This window comes from Lichenostomus cassidix, chromosome 8 (assembly GCF_008360975.1).
Source record: "Lichenostomus cassidix isolate B80296 chromosome 8, HeHo_3.0, whole genome shotgun sequence".
Classification (NCBI taxonomy): domain Eukaryota; kingdom Metazoa; phylum Chordata; class Aves; order Passeriformes; family Meliphagidae; genus Lichenostomus; species Lichenostomus cassidix.
In genome coordinates, this window is record NC_139489.1 from 23290586 (window position 1) to 23306237 (window position 15652).

The following is a 15652-nucleotide window of genomic DNA, read 5'->3' on the forward strand; positions in this document are numbered from 1 at the left end:
GGAGCCCCATTCACATCCACCCCATCCAAATCCACCTGCCATGGGGTCCCAGAGCTCTCCCACCCTGGGAGAGGGCACCTTCCTGCACTGGGGGCTTTGATTGCTTCCTCCTGATTGATATTTTGAGAACGTTTCGATGGATCAACGTGTCAGATCTGTAGTGCTGCCAGGAAACACTATTTTCTTTTAATAAGGAGAGAGCAGCGCGTCATTTCATCTGCTGTACCTGCTCTGCTCCTCCAGTGGGGAGGTAGGGCTGCACCTTCACAGCAGCAGCACCTCTCTTCTCCTTTCAGGGTGGCTGTGGCAGCCCTTTCCCCCTCACCAGGGAGGCAGCAGCATCCCAGCACTGCTCCTTCCCTGCAGCTTCTGAGGATCCACACCCTGCTACACATTCCTAGGGGTGTTTGCTTCTCCAGAGCTGCTCCACACCACCATGGCCTCACACAAGCACCAGGAGCTGCTCCCAAGCATTTGTGCTCCTCATGACAGACTTGTCATGAATGGCTTCACCATCAAGGCAGTACTCTATAAAGGGATCCCAAGCCATGCCTTTCACTCTGCTTTTGGCTCCTGAGCCTGCTTGGCTCACAGGCAGAGCCTTGTCTCCAGCCACCAGTGCCAGACACTCCTCACTGGCTGCCAGCACAAGCCAAAATCCTCCCGCAGCCACTCACAAGCTTGGTGCCTTCCCAGGCAGCAGAGAGCCACAGGGCTCCTGAGGCAACCATGGGGGCCACCAGCTCCACACCCACCTCCCAAAGGACTCAGGCAGACAGAGGCATCCTGGGGAGCAGCTGGGTGAGCCCCAGCATGGCTGTGGCTGTGGGGTGCCCTTGGAGCTGGCTGGCACAGAGCATTGTGAATCCCTGCGTGGTTGGGAAGCAATGAGACAGGATCCTCTTGTGCCATTCTGCTGCTGCACATCCAGACTCTTCCTACAAAGCCAGCCCAGTTGGAGGAGTCTGGGCTGTTCGTAGGACAAAGTGTGTGGGGAAAGGAAGCAGCATGGAAAGGTGAAGTGAAAGTTAATACAGCAGCATAAACTGACTCTGACACCACACGGGGAGGATGCAGGAAAGCATAATGCCAGAAAGTACTTTTTTTTTTTTGCTGAAAAGGAAAGCTCTCTGCTACTTTTACCAAAGCACATGGAAAACCTGAGCATATCATGACTCCCTCAAGGCATTCCCTCACAACCTCTGGCATTCTCCACGCTCTCTCTCCGTGGGCATCAAAGGTCATGCCCACTCATGAATCCCATGCGGCAGAGCATTTTGATGCTGCTGTTTTGCCAGCGCTGAGATCACTATAGTGGGGCCAGCTGTGGCCAGAGAGGGAGGCTGGGCTGCAGCAGCATCCCCTGCCAGCACCCTCAGGGCCTGACACCCACCAGCATTTGGTTTTACCCAGTGATCCCAGACAGCATTAAAACAATGCTTTGGCATTTCTCAGCTGCTGCTGCTGCTCAGAGAAATCACTCTGTGTGTTAACATGGCAGGGCTGGGTGCCTTGCTGCCTTCCCTCTGCCCAGGCAAGGGAGAGAAGGATTGTGAGCATGCAGAGAGATTCCCTGCTGAGACAGCAAGTTCTGCCTCTTGGGGCACTTACATTCAGCAAAAAACAGGGGGAAAAGAGTGAGTTTACAAATATATATATTCATACCTATATGTATGTCATTATGCTAAGTCATAGTGAGACAAAGTGGATTGGCTACAGTCTTGATGTGCTAAAATTAGGTTTTATGTAAAATAAGTATTTTCTTCATGTAGGGCATGTTGGTATTAAGATTTATTTTCATCCTGACTTGTATTACTGCTTGGTATGATTGGGCAAAGCCCAGGGCACATGCATATCGTTTCCATTCATAACATATACATGGATTCATGACCTAACTAGCGAGCTGAATTGCCTTGCAATCTTTTTTCCACTGCAGAAAGCTTAATAACCGTATAAGTCTTAGAGCAAAAAGAGACCCCAAGTATTTGCTCTGCAAGAAGAGCTCTTGAATGGAGTTGTAGGAGGCAGGGAAAGCATCACACCAGCTGCCCAATATTCATTACCCATGTGGGCTCATTTCCACAAACAGGTCCCATCATGTCTGTGGGTCTAACAGTGAATACCAGGGCAGAAAACATTAGTGAAGTGCTTGCATAAGCTCCAGGACAGCCCTTGACTTTCCCAGAAAAAAAAAAAAAAAATTCCAGTGAATTTATCTACTTCAACTCTTTAAGCAAACGCCTTTGGAAAAGGCACTTTACTGTTATGAAGAAAGCATAAATTGAATGCTTACAAAGGTGTGTGTGAGGGGCCCTGAGCTCCTGCAGCAATAGAAATGCTGTTACCATCAACAGGTGGAAACAGTGAGTTAAATAATGACTTTTCTGTCCCCCGGGGCTTTCCTGAGGAACATTCTCTCTCTACAGCAGGGAGAGAGAGAGAGGGAGCAGTTAGAGCCCAGGGGTGTCTGTGGAGGGGATACAGCATTTATCTCATGGAAACAAAAGGTCCATTGCTAACAGCAGTGGGGAACTAAGGCTGCCCTTGGGGAGCAAGGAGAGGAGACACGAACAGGATGGGAAGAAGCACCTGCTTATCTGCACAGGATGGGGAAACAGGCACAGCTTGGTTTCTGCTGCAGAGGAGCAGGGACGATGGAAAAGGCACTGTGAGCATCAGGGACACTGCTGAGAAACAGCAGCTCCCTTCAAGAGACCTCTGCTCGTCCTTAAGAGAAAAATTCCTGACTACAGATGGGAAAGTCACAGTTAGTTTGGTAGAAGGAAGATGTATGTGTACAGAAAGCTTTTCTCAGACAGGGAGAGATATCCATGAAGGACTGGCTAAAACCCTGGGTTTCCTGGGTCAAGGCTGAGCTGTCACACCCTGACGCAAGTGAAAAGAGGAAGATGTGTTCACCAAAAGACCTGACCAGGTATTGGGACGAACTGGGGTCACTGGCTCAGCTGAGAGACCAGATAGGTTTGTAACAAAAGGACCACATTGAGGGTTTGCTGCACATCTGCCTGAGAGTAATTTTGGGAGCACTGCTGCTGGAGACAGCAGTGCTGCTGGGACTGGTAAGAGTTTTGCTGCTTTCCAGGTGGAGGCTGAGGTGCAGATGCTCAAACCAGTTCTGCTTGGATGTGGCTGAAGCAGCTTTTTATGTGAGAGTTACAAAACTGACATGAGGAGATGCTGGTTTTGCTTGCTTTTTAAGAAGAAAGAATGGTTTAAAAAAAGCCTGTGGTAGAAAGTAAGCATCTATTGTGTGCTAGTGGAGCAATCATCACTGGCCTCAGTATAATTAAACAGAAAGGTAGGAAAAACAAGTTGGTAAGCGAGGGCTTCACCCTGAAGGAGAGAAACTGGATGAAGGATCTCCAGCCTCTTCCATGTGAGTACTTTTGGCCCCTCTGGCTCATTCCCCACTTCCCCAAGGAGATGAGAAGATGCAGGACCCAGGGCATCAGAACTGTGAGCTCTACACACCAGAAGGCTTCATCCCACAGACCTGCTGTGGCCTGCCATGTCCCATTCCCCTCATCCCACTGTCCTGGGGCTGGGGGCTCCCTGCAGGACACTGCACCCTTGGCTCCCAGCTCCACTGGAACACATAAGCACAGCTTCATTTCATACACGTGGCTTTTTAAAAACATCCATGGCATTCCCTCACAAGTGTCAGCATCGACCTTCACAGCTGCCATGGTGATGAGCACCACGGAGAAGCCTATAAATAACATCAATGTGCCACACGCTGGCCCTTTTATGAGCCCCACTCTTTTTGATTTACTCATATGCAAGATATTTTACAGGACAACCCAATTAAGCTTGACAGACGGCTTACGATTAATTCCCAGTGATGTCTCACAAACACTTTGTTTTAAACCAAATAAAAGGATGCAGAAGGCCAGGAGAAGCTACTGGTGGGATTTTGCATTACCCTATGACTTCTACAGCAAGAGCCACTGGGGAACACTCCAGTGGGGGAGACAGGCAGAGCTCACCAGGCTAAACCAGGCTGAAAGTTTAGGAAGGCAAGGGTCCCGGGGAGTTTAAGGATGCCACAAGAACACTGCAGCCTGACTGCACTCATTTTGTCTACGACTTAATCTAAGCAGGGTGCTCTGCTGTCAGTGGAATGAAAAACGTGGTCACTCCCCTTGTGCCATGAATATTTGCGAGGCCATCGTGGAACAAAAGCCCTTGCTCAGCCCTTGCCCTGCTTTGATGGCAACAGCACCCACTGTGCATCCAAACTCAGTCCTTTTCCCCTGCTTATCCAGGCTTCCACCACTTCTTCCAAGATGGGCACTCCTCACCCGGAATCCACTGTAACTGCCTCGCTTGGCAGCTTTTATCTGACACCTCTGCCATCCCAGCAGTAATTCCTATATTCCAGATGGGCAACACAGATATAAAGCAGAAGACCCAGGGCTTGCAGGGCATGTCTCTCTCAGCCCCTGATAAGTCACAGTTATCCTGGGAAAGCCTCTTTCCCTCTCTGGACCCACTTCCATTTTCTCTCCCAAACAAATAAATGGCCATGATAGACAACCCTCATCCCAAAGCTACTTGAGCCAGACGATTTTCCCAGCTTCATGGCATCTTTCTTATGCTATCCCTGTCCACTCCTGTACTGTCCGGTCAGGGGAGAGCATTCCCAGCAGATACAGGTGAAAAAAAAAAAAGGTTATTTACTGTAGAAATTATTGAAGTTGCTTTCTGTGTTGCTCTCTGGGCAAGGCAGTGCCTGGATCCTGTGTGACCTCTCCATGAAGCAGAGGCAAAAGAGCTCCCATGGCACATGGGGAAAAATATAGGTTCCTCACTTACAAATAAACACAACAGCATTTTTTCAGATCTTTTTGGCTGGAGCCCAGAACCGGATTCAGGCCCAAATATCCATTTTCAGATTTTTGATATTGAGTGATTTATCGAGGAAGGCAAGGGCCTCACAAAATCACATTCAGTCACTTGAAAACCCAATTTCCCCGCAATTTTTCAAACAGAGGAAGTTTTGATCAGCTGTGGCTTGATGTTGAGTTGACACCTGAACCCAAGTGGCTGGAAGGTTAATGAAGAGAAATGAGTCCCAATAATCACCTAAACTGCCCAAGCTCTGTGATTACTTGGCTTCAGGTTTATAAATTCCCCCCAAATCCACATTAAGGCTGTCAGTTTTCTTCTCCTGTTCAGCATTTTCTCCTTTTATGTCTGCAGCATTTTTCTCCACTCTTTATTCCCACTTCCCTTCATGGTTTTATTTTGCCTTTGCCAAGGAAATGGAGTGTAAGGCAACTTTGCAAAGTCCTTTTGAAAATATAAATTTCCCATACTCCCTCTGCTAGACTTGGGTGTGAAGAAGGAGTTCAAAGCAATCCTACTCTCATGAAATTCACGCATATTTGAGGCAAGAGCCATGTAGGACTGCAAAGATTCATTGCAAAGCCTGCTTATGAGGAGGACAGAATTAATTATGAGGTTATTAGCACTACCATGATCTCCATTCTGAGCGAGGGAGGCACACGCATTGCCCAAGGTCTAAGGGCACACAGTGCTACCTGAGGTGAAAAACTGTGCTGGTTATTAGTTTGGATGAGCTGTGTAACTGCAGAAAATGTGGGAAGACCAGAAAAGCCAAGAAATCAAAGGAGGAACCAAAGAAAACACGAGACTGAATTCTGTCAGGGAAATAAGAAGTGAACAAGCCAGTGATTATATTGCAGAGGTATGGGGAGGAGTGGAAGGAAGAGGCTCCCACTCCCAGGGAGCCCAAGGTGGTTTTCACACTGAAAACCAGCAGTCATTCTCCCTGAAATCTAAGATACATCAGGGGAACTCAGACAAGAGTAAACGAGAAACTCAATGTTTCACAAAATGGTTAAAAGAAAGCTTTAAAACAGGAGCCAGTAGCTCCACAGGTAAATTAATTATATGGAAGCTACCCAGGAAAAGGATATGTAGCAGCAGCATAAACTTCAGTTGCACCACTGGTGAGCAGTACCAGCAACCTGAGGAGCCAAAGTGCACAGGGCAAGGGGAGGTGCTGCTCAGCACAACCATGATGCAGCAGGTTCTCCTGGAAATGTGGAAAACCAGGGAAGCTGCTGCCAGCCAGGACCTTGCTCACAGAGGCAAACTTCAGCAAAAACTTAAAATCCAGCTCTAGAAGAGAATCATGAGGTTCCAGTCCACAGCAGGGAGCACTTGCTCGGACACAGAACTTGACCAGCCTTACACAAGGAAATTGCTTAGTGCTGCTGGCATGTCTATAGGAACTTCCTTTGCTTCTTAAATGCAGGCATGCAAGTTCACAAGGGTCAACCCAGGCTGTCCTACCTTAATAACTCAAGAACTCAGGACCTTTAATGATAAAGTTGATTTCAGACTGCAATTTAACCTGGCCGTGTAAGTGATGGGCAAGGGCAAGGCGTGGCTATAAAAAAGCAAACCTGCATCGCCTGGCTCTGCTGATGTCGCAGAAATGAACCCACAGGGAACAGAAAAGTCATCCCAGGGCAGCAGCAGTGGCAGCTGGAGCTATTTGCTAATTGCTAAGGACAACCAGGGACCTGCCATTTGCTGGCTGCCTTGCTGTGTCTGGTGTGTGGGAAGGGTGAGGGCACGCTCACACTCTGCCTGGTTTGCAAACAGCACAGGGGGAAAAGTTCAGCTGGAATGCTCGAGCTGGGGAAAAGCAGCTACATGTGAGGATTAGTAACGCAGCTTTCTTCTTAACTGGAGCTACTAGCAAGGCTCCAGAGATGTGCTTGGCTAAGCAGCTAAGGCTATGAGCCATTTCTTGGGCTGGCCCAAAAGCAGCTACCTGGAGCCTGGAACATGCTGGGGAGTGAGCACAGCTAGAGTGCCCTCAGCACACCCAGCCCCTGTTCCCAGCTATTCCAACAGGGTGCAAACCCCAGGAATGCAGCATGGCTGGAAACACACATCCCCACCTACTTGTGCAACAGCCACTGTGGTGGTGGGCTATGGAGAGGCTCCTCTCATTTGGGAGGTTCTAATGTTTCTCTGACCCTTCTAGCCCTGAGACTGTGACAAGCCTGGACCTTTCCAAGATGCCCATATGCTCCCTGCAGCCTCACCACCTGAGGAAGAACCACTGGCTCCCAGGGAAGCTGAGGATTTGCTCCCTCCATGGGTGCAGGGACCTGGATCCACATCCAGATGCTTCCTCTGGGAGAAGGAAAAGGCGTGATGGGCTCATGCGAAGCAACAAAGATTTCCTTACGTATCCCAAGCATCAAATCCACGTTCAAAGCAGGCTCTCTGTGGATGCTCTGCACAGCTGGACTCTCACATGGGTTTGTCTGCAGAGCTACCACACTCTGAGCCTCTGCTTTGCAGCCAGATTTTTGTATTCTGTGCTGATTTCCCAAGGGTCCTCATTTGGGCTCATCATCCCCACAGGGATCAATAGGACTGCAGCTGCTGTCCTAGCATCTGCAGCCAGCTTTGCTGAGCAGCAGTGTGGTCTGCTGGATAAAGCAGGGGCTGGGAGCCAGGAGCATTGAAAGCCAGCCCAGCTCTGCCAGCAGCCTCTGCCGAGGGCTCAGTCAGGCTGGTCAGTGTCCTCAGAGACATCCAAGGCATGTCCCAGCCGGGCATTGACACCAGTGACATGGTATCCTCCTGATCATCAGGGAGAGAGCTGAGGAGCCCTGTGGGTGCAGCAGGCAGAGGAGATCAGGCAGAGGTCCACTCCCTCCACACCTACCCCAGCCCTTCCCTTGGCTCTAACCTGTGAAGCTGAATGCTGAAAGTCTACAGCATGCATGGCCAGGATCAAGTGAGAGGAATGTAATTAAAATAGCAAGTGCAGACCTACATTGTGGCATTGGGCAGGTAGCTGGAGATATCTCCTCTGCCCCAGCCTCACATTGTGGGACATGCCTGGGAAGGAGCCCTTCTGCAGAGAAGCCTGATGGCTGCAGAGCCAAGCACTGCTCGCTAGCAGAGCCTTTCCAATCTCCCTGAGTGCTTCTGGCCTTTGCCAACCTCTTCTTGGAATTACAATTCCATGGAATTATAGGTCCAACAGCAGACTGGAACAGCCATACCAGAGACCAGTAGCCATCCAAGATGATGCAGACCCATAACTCTGGGTTAAAATCTTGATTAGCATCAGCTGCATTCCTTTCCGTGGTGATCCTGTGATCCACAACTGATGCACACTTCATGTTTTGACACCACATTCCAAATGTCTGTATTCATGCCATGTATAACTTGTCACCATGCTTGCATGTGCAACACAGGCATTGCCCAGCACAGGGATTCAAGCCTGATTAGCAGCAGCACAAGCTCTGTTAGTACAACTCTGTAATGATGCCATCCTCAATCTGGAGGAGCTAGACCCACAGGAAAGCACCCTTGTCCCCCTGCTCACTGCACAGAGCCACAAGCTCAACAGCATCACCTGTGGTGCCACTGGAGCCAGACCCACCAGCATATTTCTCTGCTACCATGCTCCTTCAGCTGCAATTACACTCCAGTGGAAAAATTAGGGATGCACTACGTCAGGTGCCTGTGTTTGCAGTGATGGATTCTGCATCTGGTTATTAACCTCTTGCAAAAGCTCAGTGTTATCTTGGGTGGAAGTAATATTAAGTTAAACAGCTGTTGATAACTTATCTCCCATTATCCGCGGCTTCATTCAAGGCCAATATTTACTCACATCCCAGAAGCATGGCTGTATTCCTAATGGCACTGTTTATGGAGTCAAATGAGAGCAATTTTTAATAGGTTTTAGGTACTTAAGGGGCTGTGCTACCCAAGTGCTTCCTAATCCTGATTGTGCAACACCAGAAAACTCTGCAGGGGTACAAGGCCTGGAAATGGTGCATGATCTGCAAAGGAAACCTAATCTGGAGGAGGAAACCTAACTAGGGGACGAAACCCAGCTTGGGGAGCATCTCTTGCAGACACAAAGGTGCTGACCCAAATTTCCCCCCTTCCTGCATCCTGCACCAACCACTTGCCATGTGGTTTCTCACCCTTCCTCCCTCAGAAGGCAGGTTAGTCATGGGCTAGCAGGTCCCAAAAGGTCCCAACCATCACAGTGACCCTTTCTCTCCCCTTTTTCATCCTCTAATGACAGCTATTTAACCAAGGGACCAGAAGACACGTCCCCTGCCACTTCACTCCATCATTCAGTCTAGTGTAGGTAGGTTGAAAACAATAATTCTCTGGGCTTTCACTGTGGTCACTGTCAGGAGTGTGTCAGTGGTTTGCTTTGTGGTATTTTTCCAGGGAGTCCATTCTCTTCCTTATTACTTTTGCTGATGCTATACCAGTATGGCAAAGCCTTAGGCAGACTTAGACCCCGCTGTGCTGGACGTGGCAGAAGCAATGATCAGAGAACAGAATTTGCATCCAAAAAAATAAGATCCCTGCAATATAACTTCTCCCACCACTATCAAAAGGGCTGGGATGGAGACTAGGCATTCTGGGATGAGTTCCCAGGCATTTCCCATCCGCACAGGCACTGCCATGCACACAGCAGAGCTCCTGCTGTCCCTGCCTCAAGTTATCAGGTGTGAAGGTAGTTTCCCAGTGAGCTACACAGCCCGAGCTCTGCTCACGACCTCTCCCCTCCTCCACACCACCTCTGTTCCACACTGCAATGAGAAATTAGACCTTGGCAACCACTGGGCTGTTTTATGATGCCACTGGAGTTGGTGGAGTCAGCAGAGCTGAACCCCTGCTCTGTAAAGCAAGTGGCAGCCCTTGGAATGGCCAAGGGCTGGCGAGAGACTATAGTTAATGCAAAGTCTAAGCTGCAAGTAGCAGGTACATTTTAAGTGTGTCCCCTGACTCAATACCCAGCTGTGGTGAGTTTATAGCCTTTGATATTGTTACATTAATCATAAGGAATCTCCCAGTTCCTTGGAAATACAGGGACAAGCTCTCCAGGGCTGGTTTCAGTAGTTTTATTCCTAGGTAATAGCCCTCTCCCTCATTTATAGCTATGTCTAGACACATAGTGAGGAAGGTGCTATAAACACTTGATGGAAAAACCCTGTCTACCTCCTAATTCCTGCATTTCACATCCCCACTGTGCACTGAGTACATGGTTGTAAAGTCTGTGCTCACACACCTTCCCATGCCACCAGCCCTGTGTGACAGCAGCTTGCTGTCCCCAGCACCAGGACATTCCCAGGGGCACGAGGCTGTTTGCTCAAGTCCTGCAGTCTGCCTCCAGAAAATGGCCAAGTGGGAAGGAAAGAAGGAAGAGGTGCTGCAAATCCCCTTGAGAAGATGCAGTAGGAGCAGCACTGCTCCCTCCTCGTGGCATTTCTCAGCACTGCCCTTCCAAGCCCTCTCTGAGCAGGCAGGACAGTGTGATTTGAAGATTTGAAGAAATCCAACTCACATATAAACAAGAGGAAAGAGAGAGAGTGTTTATTCCTTTTTGGGGGGATGCTAATTCATTATTAATCAAAACCAAGAAAATTAACATAATGGGATGAAATCCTATCATATCCAAGGCCTCTATGAATGTCAAAAAAGCATTTACTAAGTTTAAATACCATGTTTAATGCACCCATCACTCCAGTGGCACCATTCCAGTTATTCCTTGCACAGAGGGAATCTATCTACCTATTTTACACCTCCCCAGGGCACAAGAAATAACTGAGGCATCTGAGCAGAGTGAGAGTGGTCAGGGTGAATATATGCTGAAGCCTGGGGATGACCCAGCATCACTGAGACAGAGAAGGAGAATTAAATCACAGCCCCATGGAAGATGATGGTGATGCTGACCAGGACCAAGCACAAAAGGGAAGGGGCTTGGGAAGGGGCTGATCACACCTCGGCCATGGAATCACAGAATTATTTAGATTGGAAAAGGCTGCTAAGATTGTGGAGTCCAACCACTAACCTAGCACTGCCACCCGCCTTTCTTCACCCTCTTTTCAGGTGGTTGTAGAGAGCTGTAAGGTGCCTCCTGGACCTCCTTTTCTCCAGGCTGAGCCCCTTCAGCCCCCTCAGCCTCTCCTCATCAGACTTGTGCTCCAGACCCTTCACCACCTCTGTTACCCTTCTCTGCACTTGCTCCAGCACCTCAACGTCCTTCTTCAAGTGAGTGGTCAAAAATGAATCCAAAGTGGAGAGGCAGCCAGGGACCGATGGTGAGTGAGCCAGTGACCTGCCTGGGGTGACTCTGCTGCCAGCAAAGGTGCTGATGCCAGTTGTTGCCGATTATTTTGCAGCTCTTGTGAGTATTCGTGCACTGCACAGCACTCAGAGCCTTCAAGATAAAAGGTACTTTTACCAGCACTTCAGTGGCTTGTTTCCTATTATAGGTCTGGTTTTGACACTCCCCCACTCTCTTATCTAACTTTCTGTACAAAGCTCTTCTCACTTTTTCATCTCTCTTCTGTGGTCCCCAGCAAGGGAAAAAACAAAACAACAAAAACAATACCAAAACCGTATTTCTTTCCTATTCAAAAAGCTTGAGCTTAGTCAGACAGAGTGATCTGGAGACAGGAGACTTTCATAAAGGTGATTTTTTAACAAGGAAATATGCATATTTTGCTGTAAACTCCTCTCTTCAAAATGGCTTGGTACTTAAAGAAAAAAGGCCCTTTGTTTTTTCTTTTTTTGTTTTCAACGAGCCTAGTGAATGTTTTAATTAAGTTGGATAGAAATTTTCACAGTTACTTGATGTGAAAATGTGAGCCTATAAGAGTCGCCTTTGATGCTTGAGTTATGTTTTAAACACTTGATGAGTCCTGCAGAGCTGTTAATCCTTTTAGCATAGCTAATAGCTATTGCTGGAGTGCTCCTGAAATCCTGTTTCATTTGTGGCTCCCTCTGGAATGGCAGCAGTCCACCCTGGAGCTGTTTGCAGCTCCCAGGAAACCCCACACCACTGGGGACACCTGAAGACCTCAGGGCTGGTGGATCTTTTAGTGGGAACCACAGGAGTCTTCCCACATACATAACAGGGTGATGCTGGACAGCTCCAGCATCCAGTTGCAGGAATGCAGACATCCTGGTGGCATTTCAGAGTTGTGCCAGGGGGCAGTCGGAGGAATTTATGAGCTCCCCTCCTACCTGTCACTCTTCTGGATGGGTGTCACCTGTCACCACTTCACCTGCATGAAATGGTGCAGCAGAAGCTCAGGAATGGTCCCTCGACCCCGCACTCACTAGTGGAGCACACACTGCAGTCTGTGTGTGCCATCCTCTGCTGTGTTCAGCATTGCTCCGTTAAAATAAGACTTTTCATTCTCAAATATTTTGAGTTCAGCTCTCTCCAGATTTGGCAAGCCACCCCACACCTTGTAAACAGGCTTTCCTCTGCTCTCTAGCTCTGGGTTTGCTTGAAGGATAGGTAGCGAACTGACTTTGGGGAAATGCAAATGCCTTCCACAAAGGATGCTGCAGGGAGAGATGAAAGCCAACTCCATTTGCATTAGTTCTGTAACTGGATGTTTTCCCTCTCCCGTTTAGACTGTGGTACACACACACACACACACACACATTTTTGCCACTGAGCTATTTGCTGTCAGCTGCTCCTCCCAGGAGTTTTAAAGAAGTCCCCATTTACACACAAAGCTATTTGTCAGGGCACCAGCAGCAAGCTGCACAGGTAAAAGGAGCACCCCGGGAGCTGGGATTCAGCAGAGCCCTGCCGTGGCCTTTTGGGCCAGTGTCACCTTGCCCTGTACCCCTGAGCACAAAGGAGGACACCCCAATCCTGCAGCAGGACCAGCAGGACCCTCCTGCCACTGCCCCTGGGCAGCGTTACAGTGGGAATAGCTACAAGAAAACCAGCAAGCTGATGGGCTCCAACCCAGTGCACAGGCTGTACTTTTCGGTGTTCTACAGCAAAAGAGCAAACTATCAGTTTGTTAAAGCAGGAAAGCAGACAGACACAGGAAAGCACTCTCTCTCTGGATCCATGTGCTAAATAACAGAATAAGCAGGGCTGTCTCCTGGCTCGGTGTGTGTACACAGCACTGCTGGGGATGGATATTCATCCCATGGCTGCTGCTGCTGCTGCCTCTCCAGGGCAAGAGCCCAGAACCTCCACTGGGTTTCCTTTGAAGAGCTCCTTGGGGTGCCTGCAGCGCACAGCAAGGCGCCCAGAGCTGGATGAGGACATGGGGAAGCAGCACTGGGGACTCAGTGCCAGACCAGGGCTCCAGCTGAGACACTGTGCCAAGCCATGCTCAGTGCCCTCAGCTCATCGCTCTGAGACCCTCCTCCACCATTTGCACGGCTTTTGGTGTATATTTCCCTTATAATTTTTTAAAGGGAGCAGGGGGATACCTCTCCAGTAGCAACCAGAGGAGTTTAAGAATAGTTATGCTCAGGCAGCCGTTGAAGCCACTGAGGTAAATGGGATGGGGCTGGAGGTTCTAGTACTGCTAGTGTCCTAACCAGAGGCGTTTCTGGCTTAAACAGGCAGCCAAGCATCTGCTTTCATTCTGACAGCAAGAGCTTTGCATTGGGAAACAGATAAAAATCCAGGGAAACAGATAAAAACCCGGTTTATATTCAGCCCCGTCTACTGTTGGTTGCGGCAAAACCCGTAGAGAGCCCTAAAATTGCAGAATCTGTGCTCATTTCATCTTATGTTGGTGACGCTCAGGAGAAGGGGATTTCTGGAGGAGGATTTTTGCACGCAGTGATCAGACTCTTGTACTCACATCCATTCTCACAGATAAACCCAGGGCACCCTTTGCACACAACAGGCACCTGGGAGAAGCCCAGTGCCACCTGTGATGTGTGGCCACAGGGTGGACATCCCGTAGCCGGGATGCAGCCTGACTCACATCAGCGCCGGCAGATCAGGGAGCTGCGCAGGACCCGCGGGGCACAGCAAGTCTGAGAGATGTGGAGGGCATCATGCTGGGAGTGGGCATTGCTGTGGGCCGTGTGAAGGAGGGTCACAACTAGGGGCATCCAGATTCCTGGCATAAACCACCATGGGACACCTAAACCCTCTTGCCAGCTGCCCAGCTGCCCAACGGGAAGTGTGACAGTGGCATGTCCAGAGCAAGGACTCCAGATGCGACCTCTCTCTGGAGCAGGAGCACAGCTCCGGGCTCCCCAGGCGATGCACACCTTCCCTTCCGCAGGGCAGAGCCGCAGATCGATACCCCACGCCCACGGGAAGTCACAGCTCAGCCGCACAGCCCGTCTGCACGACCGATGGTGACAGTCTGCCACCGTGCAGGGAAAAGAGGGAAAAGGCTGCAAACAGGGATCTTCCTCGCACAGGGAAGCACCCCGGTAAAACCCACACCCGAGAGCAGCGGCAAGGCAGGACCCCCAGCAGTGCCCAAGTCCCCTGGTGCACATCAGCTCTGCAGGCGGGCAGCGCCTCTGCTACCGAGGTAGGAAAGGGAAAGTCCTACTCAGAACATGTTCAGCACTCTCAGGGAAAGCCGACCCCCTCCTCATGTCCCCGGCTGTGCCACCTCTCCCATGGGCTATGTCCCCTCTCCCACACTCGCTTTCCGAGCTCGACTGCAAAGCGGACGTGTTTCCAGGGCGGAAACGGGAGCATCCCGAGCCTCTCAACACTTAGCCCTGCCAGCAGGCTAGAAGGAGTCCGCGTTCCCTGCGGAGAACCGAGCTCCAACACGGTGCTCATCCTCCAGCCAAGGCCTAGCGGAGAGCATCCCCGGCAGCGGGACGGACCCCGCGGGGCGAGACACCCGCACTCTGCGCAGCAGCAGGCTCCGGGCAATGCCCTTCGGGGCTCGCCCGTCCCCGGCGCTGGCACCCCGATGCCAGGTTCCCCGAAGCCAAGTTTGGTCCAAGAGCAACAGAAGCTTCTCCCGCACCAGCCCGAGCAGCCGGCTCCGCTCTCCCCCCACCCCTGGCCGCATCCCTCCGGCACCTCGCCACCGCGGTCGGTCCCGAGCGGGACCCCGGGCCACGCCGCTGCCCCGCCGAGGGGCTCGGCGGGTGCGGGCGCAGCGGGGAGCGGAGGGGAGGACGAGCGGCCGGCGGGAGGGCACAGCTCGGGGCATCCCCATCCTCGCAGCATCCGCTGGAGGAGCGGCGAGTGGGCGAAAGGAGGGAGCCGGTGCCCGGTGGGACCGCAACGGGGCAAACTTGTGCCGCGTCCGGAGCCCGGCGAGACGATACCGCGGCGGATGAGGGAGGATGCTCGGCGATGCGCGGCGGGGGCGGCGAGGCCCCCGGGTGCCGCCGGCCGTGCCTTACCTGCCGGGCCGCTCCGGAGGCTACAGTCCGTGCCGTAAATCCGAGTGCCGGGTGCGGAGCCGGGTGCGGCGCCGGGCGGGCGGGCGGCTGCCCCCCCCCGGGGCCGAGGAGCCCCGGCCGCCCGGCGCTCAGCCCCGCGGCGCCCGCCGCCCCCGCCGCGCTGCCCGCCGCCCCGCCTCGCCTCCTGCCGCCCCGCCTCGCCGCATCGCCGCCGCTGCCGTCGGGGGCTGCGGCCGCCCCGCCGCCGCTCGCCGCCCCGCGCCGGCCCCGCGGCCCCGCGCCGCGCTCCGCCGTCCGCGGGAGGCGCGCTGGGGGCGGGCGGGGGGCGGCGCAGCAAGGTGGCCGTGCCCACCGCCCCTCCGCCCCGCGCCGCCGCCGCTGCGGGCACCGGCCGCCGCCGGGAGGGGCCGGTGGTACTGCCCAGCCCGCCGCTCCGGCCGCGGCA

At 51.8% G+C, this 15652-nt stretch overlaps 1 protein-coding gene across 1 annotated transcript in view; it reads right to left on the minus strand.

Annotated features, from left to right (window-relative positions):
• LOC146434082 (transmembrane protein 121) overlaps positions 1-15361 on the minus strand; it is a 35570-nt gene extending 20209 nt beyond the window's left edge. The window contains exon 1 of the mRNA XM_085068391.1: positions 15208-15361. The gene's annotated coding sequence lies outside the window, so the exon portion shown is untranslated. The remainder of the gene's footprint in view (positions 1-15207) is intronic.
• Between the last annotated feature and the right edge of the window lie 291 nt (positions 15362-15652).